The sequence below is a fragment of the Microtus ochrogaster genome, linkage group LG8 (assembly GCF_000317375.1).
Source record: "Microtus ochrogaster isolate Prairie Vole_2 linkage group LG8, MicOch1.0, whole genome shotgun sequence".
Taxonomy (NCBI): domain Eukaryota; kingdom Metazoa; phylum Chordata; class Mammalia; order Rodentia; family Cricetidae; genus Microtus; species Microtus ochrogaster.
In genome coordinates, this window is record NC_022033.1 from 17,800,225 (window position 1) to 17,808,414 (window position 8,190).

Consider the following 8,190-nt stretch of genomic DNA (forward strand, 5'->3'; position numbering starts at 1 on the left):
GTTTTTCGAGACAGGGTTTCTCTGTGGCTTTGGAGCCTGTCCTGGAACTCGCTCTGTAGACCAGGCTGGTCTCGACCTCACAGAGATCCACCTGCCTCTGCCTCCCGAGTGCTGGGATTAAAGGCGTGCGCCACCATCGCCCGGCTCCCCCCAACTTTTTAAAAACAAACCCAATGGGTTTCAAGGAGGCCTCCTGGGCGCCTTCTCTCACTTGCCCCACTCCGCCCCTGTGTGCCCCGAGCGACTTCTGCCGTACTCTGTCTACCTACCCTTGCATTTGTCTTAGAGGTCTTCTTCCTCTGGTCACCTGCCCACTGAAGATTTCCACCCCAGACTGTGCTCATTTCCTATCCCATCCTCCTCTCTGCTCACTCTGCTTGCTTGGGTCTCCTCAAAGCCTTCTCAAACCGCAGGCTCTCATTTTAGTTGTCAAACACACACGCACACTGTCTTCTCCATCCATCTACAGAGATAACCAACTTACCACGTGAACACTCTGTTCCCAGCTGCTCCCACTTTCCCACAGCATCCTCGTCTTATGCCAGGATAGGGCACCTCTCTCCATCAGTGTCTCCAGCCAACAGCCAGGGGTCACTCCTGGCAACCCCCCCCATCTGCCACATCTGAGCACTATTGAGTTTTTACAGCTTTATTGAGGTACGATTGAAAAACATTTAGATATGTCTGGGAGGCCCTCAGCACACTGAAGATAATGAATGATTTTTATCAGTTCTGGAAGTTTCCTTATGACCCTAAGTAAGGCTTCCAGATCCCTATTTGCATCTCCATCTGATCCTCAGGCTACCACAGATTCCTCTTCTATCACTGCAAAGAGAGGGCATGTGAGGTGACACAGTGAGCTAGCAGGCTTGATCCAGGCTGCTTCATAGCATCCTTCCAGCCCTGCTTAGCATGGACACGCTCCTCTGTTCATCTCATTCCTCTCCCCCTTGGACCTTCCTTGCTACCTAGCCAGCCTCTCTGGGTCTGTGAATTGTAGCATGGTTTTCCTTTATAGTTAATATCCACTTATTAATGAGTTCATACCACCTTGTCTTTCTGGATTAGGGTTACCTTACTCAGGATGATTTTGTTCTAGTTCCATCCATTTGCCTTTCAAACTTCCTGAATGTCATTGTTTTTAAAAGTTGAGTAATACTTCATTGTGTAAATGTACCACATTTTCTTTCTTCATTCTTTTGTTGAGGGGCATCTAGGTTGTTTCCAGGTTCTGACTATTACAAATAAAGCTGCTAAGGACATAATTAAGCAAGTGTCCTTGTGGTGTGATGGAGCATTCTTTGGTTATATGCCTAGCACACACACATATTTTGCCTGAGCAGCTTCACAGGAGTGGAATGTCTGGGTCATATGTTGGTGGATGTTTAACCTTTAAAAACCTGCCAAGCTGGGCATGGTGGTGCATGCCTTTAATCCCAGCATTCAAGAGACAGAGTTCCAGGCTGGCCAGAGTTACAAGGTGAGACCCTGTTTCGAAACCAAAACAAAAAACAAAACCAAACTTGCTATTTTTTTCTGCTTAGTTTTGCCATATTATACTTTTACCATAATCATGGGCAAATGTAAGACACCCTTTTTGCTTGGCAATATTTTATGTGGAGTCCACTAAATTTTGGTCATGCTGATAGGACCATGATAGTTTCTAATTGTGGTTTTGATATGTTCTTTGGTAATAAGAGAGAAAATTTTCAGGTGCTTATTTGGCAAATGTTTGTTTACAATTTACCTATTTAAAAACTTTGAACTATTTTTTTAGGACAGAATCTGGATTGATTTTACACATTTGGAATATAAAGTCTGTGTTGTGTCTGCCATTTGAAAACATTCCCCCTGACTTGTCTTTTCATTCTCCTTAAAGTGTCTCTCAAAAAGTACCAGCCTGGTCTACAGCGCTAGTTCCAGGACAGGCTCCAAAGCCACAGAGAAACCCTGTCTCGAAAAAAAACCAAAAAAAAAAAAGTACAACTTGTCAATTTTGATGAGATCCAACTCAAGTGTTTTTCTTATAGAAACTATTCTTTAAAATTTTTTTATTATCTATTTATCTCTGTGTGAGAGTGTGTATGTAGCTAGCATGGCTCGTGTATGGAGGTCAGAGGACAACCTGTGGGGGTCGGTTTCCTTCTTCCACCATCCGGGTTCCAGAGGTTGGGCTTGGGATTCAGGCTTGGTAGCAAGTGCCTTTACCTGCCCTTGCCTTCTTGCTGCCCCATGAGCCATTCCCGCTTGGCTGTGTCTAACCCAGAGTTGTGAGATTTTTCTCTGGAGTTATAGTTCCGATAGTGTGTGCTGTCCGTTCCCTACATTTCTGCCTCTTTTTGGATAACAGAGTGAAATAGAATCCACATACTCTACAGTTTATCCATTTAAAGTGGGCAGCTTGGGGCTGAGCGTGTGGCCTACCACCTAGCACATGTTTTGGGTCTGAACCCAGTTGTGCCTAAAAAGCATAAAACTCCATTTGAAAGGGTTTCGCCACAGCTTCACACCCAGGTGCTCTTCACCAGGACCTACTTCTATTTTTTTCCACTTTCTTACTAGAATTCTTTGAAGTGGTATTTTTTTTTTCTTTTAAATTCAATGGACCTTACTCTTTGATCAGGTTTGAGTTAATGTTTGATCCTGGTACAAGACATAGGCAAAGATTTCTTAAAGTATTAAAATTAATTTTCTCCACAGAACTTGGTACTTTTTCTGAAAAATCAATGAACACACACATACATACTTATTTTAAAAAGGTCCTATTAGTTATGTATATATGGTGTATATGTGGTGTGTGTGTGTGTACATGAGCATACTGGAGTATGTGCATGTCTACAGTGTGTGCAATGCATGTGCACAGAGGAAGACATCAGGTATCTTATTGCCCTGAGATGGGGTCTCCCACTAAACTGTGGCTTCATCATTTTGGCAGGCTTGCCATCAGGGAGCTCCCAGAAACCTACCCAAAGCTGGGGTGGTATATACATATGATACATATGTACAACCAGGCTTGGTGGGTGTTGGGGATTTGAACTCAGATCCTCATGCTTGCACAGAAAGCACTCTAACCCATGGATCTATCTCTCCAGCATTTTTTCAAAAAGTTTTTCTATATAGCCCAGCTATCTCTAGTTCTCAGTCCTCCTGCCTCAGCCTCTGAATGCTGGGATTGTAGGTGTGGCCATCATGTCTGCCAAGTTTTACTAATTTACCTTTAAAGTGCTCCCTAAGCTTGTCCTCTTTCCTTTCCCTCTACAGTCACCTCCTTAGTCTGGGCCACCACCGCCTTCGGACAATGCAGCGCCCTTGTCCATGACTCCCTCTTCTCTCTTGCTCCTCCAATTTCTTCTTCGTTCAATAACCAAAAAGAATTTCCCTGGGTGACTTCCATGTTCAACACTCAACTCTAGGCTCCCACTACCCCTGAAATTTGATTTTTTTTTTTGGTGTTTTGAGACAGGGTTTAATCTGTGTAGCCCTGGCTATCATGGAACTGTCTCTGTAGACCAGGCTGGCCTAACACTCAGAGATCTGCAGGCCTCTGTGCCACCCCCCCTCTGTGTGCTGGGATTAAAGGCGTGCGCCACCACTGACTGACGAAATGTGAGTCTTTCCTGCCACCACTTGTAGATCTTTCCCTTGACTTCTGAGGTTGTCACCTTCTGCCACACCTTTTCCTTCCTCTTTCTTTTCCAAGTCCTGGGGGTGCATTCTCCTCTCTGCCCCTCCTCACCTCAGAGCTTTCACACATGCCGTGTCCTTTCCTGGGAAAACTCCCGGTCCCACTTGGGTATCCTCATGTGTCTAAGAGACACTTACACTTGTTCCAGTGTTGCTTTTTCAAGGAAGACATCTCTTCTCCTTCCTTCATTTAAATCCAGTCTTCATTGCCTGCTTTCTTAATTCATTCACCCTCAACCTTCATATTATTCAATCATGTACTATGGCTATGTACAGCACAGAGTCTCGGAGACATTCAGCAATAAACGTTTATTTTATTTATGAGTTGATGGCTCAGCTATCAGTTATTTATCATCTATGCCCTTCCAGCCTCCTGGGATTAGCAGGACCTCAAGGCTCATGGCTGTGGCTCAAGTGTAAGAGGACAGGCTCTCCATGCAAGCACAATTCAGGATGGCTGCTCATATCTCATTGGCTAAAGCAACACTCACACGGGCCAATGTCTATTTGTGTATGTGCTGGACTGCAGTATTATGTGGCAAAGGCTTGCTACAGAGAGGGGTGGAGAAGCAGCCAGTCATCACTCTCCACATTCTTCTCATGAATACGTCAAACAATTATTATCAATACGTTTTCATTTGCCTCTTTGCTGCTGACTCCCCCTCCCCCATTTCCTTTCTTACTCCTCAGGGTCTAGTACTGTACTTGGCACATTTTAGGTGATGATATGGCAGTGGCTGATTGAACGAATGAATGAGTTTTTTTCATTTCTTTGATTATTCCTTCTCCAAGAAACCGGGATCAAAGAGTTCAGATTACTAGATTATTGGGGGACTCCACCAAATCTGATGCTAGTGTCCGAAAGGCCCGCAGATTTGATAGTTCAAGGTTTAGTTCAGACTGAGACTCCCACCTGCCCCAGAAGACCTTTCGGCACATCTTCAGTCCCGCTCCTCAAGTCAGCGAATTGCATTCAGACTCCAGAAGCCAAGGTAGTGTATCCAGTGTGAATGTTCTGGCCCCCTGAAAAGCAGCCACATACCTGAGTTCCTGGGAAGCCCTTGCTTCCAGAAAAAATTATAATGTGGAAGAAAAGAAAAGTATGTGATAAAAATCCACATGAGAAGCAACTATTGTGAGCCCTTGCCAGAGCTGCTGGTATCTAGTGAGGACAGACCAAACAGAGAAGAGTCTTGTGAAACTATGTAGGTGAAGACTGTTCATTCGTTTCCTGGCCACCCAAACCTGAATAATAGCATTGAAGCTATATCAATTACACCATTGTTTGGCCAATAGCTTAGTCATATTTCTAGCTAACTCTTATGTCTTAAATTAACCCATTTCTATTAATCTGTGTATTGCCACGAGGCTGTGGCTTACCGGTAAGATTCTGGCTGGCGACTGGCATCTTTCTTTTTTAGCAGCTACATGGTGTCTCTCTGCCTCCACCTACTTTCTCTCTATATCTCTGTTTGGATTTCCCACCTGGCTTTACTCTACTAAGCCACTGGCCAAAACAGCTTCTTTAATAACCAATGGTAATAAAACATATCCATAGCATACAGAGGGGAATCCCACATCAAAACTGGGCCAGATGCAGGTGTGTCTTGTCCAGAAACCTCCCAGTTATTCTGGGTCAGAGGTCTTGCTAAGGTGCTATGGAGACACAGAGCCAGGAGGCAAGCCAGGAAAGGCCACACTCTGGGCTCATTCTGGTTCTGGTCTTTGAAGGATGAGCAAGAGTGTATAAAACAAGTGAGAGTAACGAGGATATCTTAGACATGGAAGACAGCAGCTTCAGGGTTGTGAAATGGGAGAAGGGGAAAATTCGGTGTGTCCAGAGAGGAGCATGCTTGAGGAGCATGCTTGCGGAGGAGCTTAGGAAGTGAGGGATAAGCTCAGGTCAAATATGTCAGGCCTTGAGGGTGGGACCAGGTTTGATTTCTCAACAAGATGAGTCCACAGAGGGTTAAAAACATCACAGGCTTGGGAGGTGGTTCAGCAGGGAAAGGTGCCTGCCACCAAGCCTGATGGATGACCCGAGTTTGATCCCTCACACTCACATGGTAGAAAAAGACAACAAACACCTGGAAGCTGTCTTCTGACTTCTGCCACACACATGTCACATACAATGCAATAAAAAACGAATCCATTAGAACTACTGAGATACACACACACACACACACACACACACACACACACACACACACACACATCGGCCCCACCAACCAAAAGGCAAAGAGAAGAAAATGACCAACAAGCCTCTCTCCTTCTTTGACCCTAGCACCAGGGACCCCGTCTCCGCTATAGAAGCGCGAATCTGCCACTCTGTGTATATAAGCAGAGATGCATATGTGTATCTATAACTTCCCCCTCCCCCCACACGAACAGCAACATTCTAATCACTCTGTGCAGCACTTTGCTTTTCTTCACTTAACAATATATCTTGGAGATTGTTTCATATCCGTACATAAAGAGCTGCCTCATTCTTTTTTAACAGCCATAAAGATTTCCATCCTAAGGATGGATTGCAATTTGTCTGAGCAGTCCCCTCTTGATGGACATTCAGGCTGTCTCCAATCTTCTGTTATTATAAACCGTGCTGCAGTGAATAGCCTTGTACACCCAACTTTGCATACATATATCTGAGTATGTCTGTGGAATCCATTCCAGAGCAGTGGGATTTATGGGTCAATGGGCACGTGAGTCAAAACTTTTGATGGAGCGTGTTGAATTGCCACCCATGCAAACTGCTGCTTTACACTCCCCGTAACCTTCAGAAAGTGCTGGCTTTCTCGTATCCTGACTAGCACAGTATGTAGGAGCAAACACTTTGATTTTGGTCAGTCGCACAGCTTTAAAAAAAAGAAGAAAGGAAAAGAAAAGAAAAGGTATCTCATGGCGGTTTGGACTAAGAATTCCTTTCACTACGATGGCAGTTGTTCATCCATTTGTCTGCTCATATTTAAGATTTCAAATCTGTGATCTGCTTGTTCATATCCTTTTCTCATTTTTAAAAGTCTGGTTGACGGTCTCCCCTCTTTCTGAATTAGTAGTGTACTGATACCTGGTGACTTTCCTCCTGTCCACAGCCCGTTCTGCAGGTATCCATCCTGGCATCCACAACCTGTGCATACAGACATCCTGTTCTGAGGGTTGGCAGCAGCCTCACTGTCTAGGAAATGGCAGAGGTTAGGACAACAGGGACTAGGTTAGCTCTTCCACAGAGGGGTGGTAAATGAGAGAAATCTGTTCATCATTTGGCAGTGGAGCCAACCCTTCCAGAAGCTTCTAAGTGAGGAAGGCCTCCTGACTGCCTCCCTAGCTGCTCTCCTCTCTTTTCTCTGGTTCAGTACCACCCTTTCTTCCCACACCCCGGGGGTCCTCTCTGCTCACTTTCCCCTTTCCTAATATTAGCACAGGCACGGCCCCACCCCCGTGTCACCGGCAGTGATTATGTAGCAAATTAACCACAAGCTGTTCGGTCCTCGTCCGGTGGCAGTTGGGGAGACACTACTCTGAGTAATGACTTGTGTAGTCGATGCTCTCATCTGTAATTTGCGTATGCAATAAATGCAGAAATAAAAACCAATCCATATGAAAAAGGGACCAAGTCGAAGGAGGCAGGGTGGGTGGGGGGAGAGATCATGAATTTTGTGGACTGCATCTTACAGTCTGACTTCAGTTTCCTCTTGAGTAATGCAGTCACTGCCTACATTTGATTGATGCTTCTGTTTGGTTAAAGGATGGAAGCAGACAGGAGAGTCGGAGGGTAGGGATTGAGTCCTGACTCCTCAAAATGCATCTTTGAGAGTGGGACAGTGATTCCCTGAACTCAGTTTCTCCATCTATAAAGTGGGGATAAAATGTTTATCTCCGAGGGAAAGAAGCTCAGCAGATAAAGGCACTTGCCACCAAGCCTAATACCGGAGTTCAGTCACTGGGCAGTGTATGGTGGAAGGGGAAAACCCACACTGGCAAGTGGTCCCCTGACCTCCATGAATGCACTGTTATGTGTGCGCTGGGGTGAGTCTGCGAACACACATACACACAATAAATAAATGTAACAAAAAGAGTTAGATGGTAGAGAGCTTGGATTCTGGAACACGGTCTATCTATGGTAATATGGACTTCTATTCCTCCCTCCCACATCCCCTCTTTCTTTTCTCCCTCCTTCCTTTATCAGACTAGGCATACATTTAATAAAACCTAACTTTGAAAGAATACCTGAATCACATGCAGTTGTAATAAAAATAGATGCTGCGTATCCTTTTCTGAGCTCCCCAGTAGTGCTGTCTCATGACACACAGCACCACAAACAGGATGTTGTCATCTGTACAATCTGGGAATCCTAGCGTTGCCTGCATTTGGATGTGTGGATTTAGTTATATGCAATTTAATATCATGCGAGGAGTTGTGTGTCCACCATCAGTCAACACACATACAATAGACTCCTTCATGCTGTCCTTTGACAGATGCACCCATTTTCTTCCCACATTCCAGTCC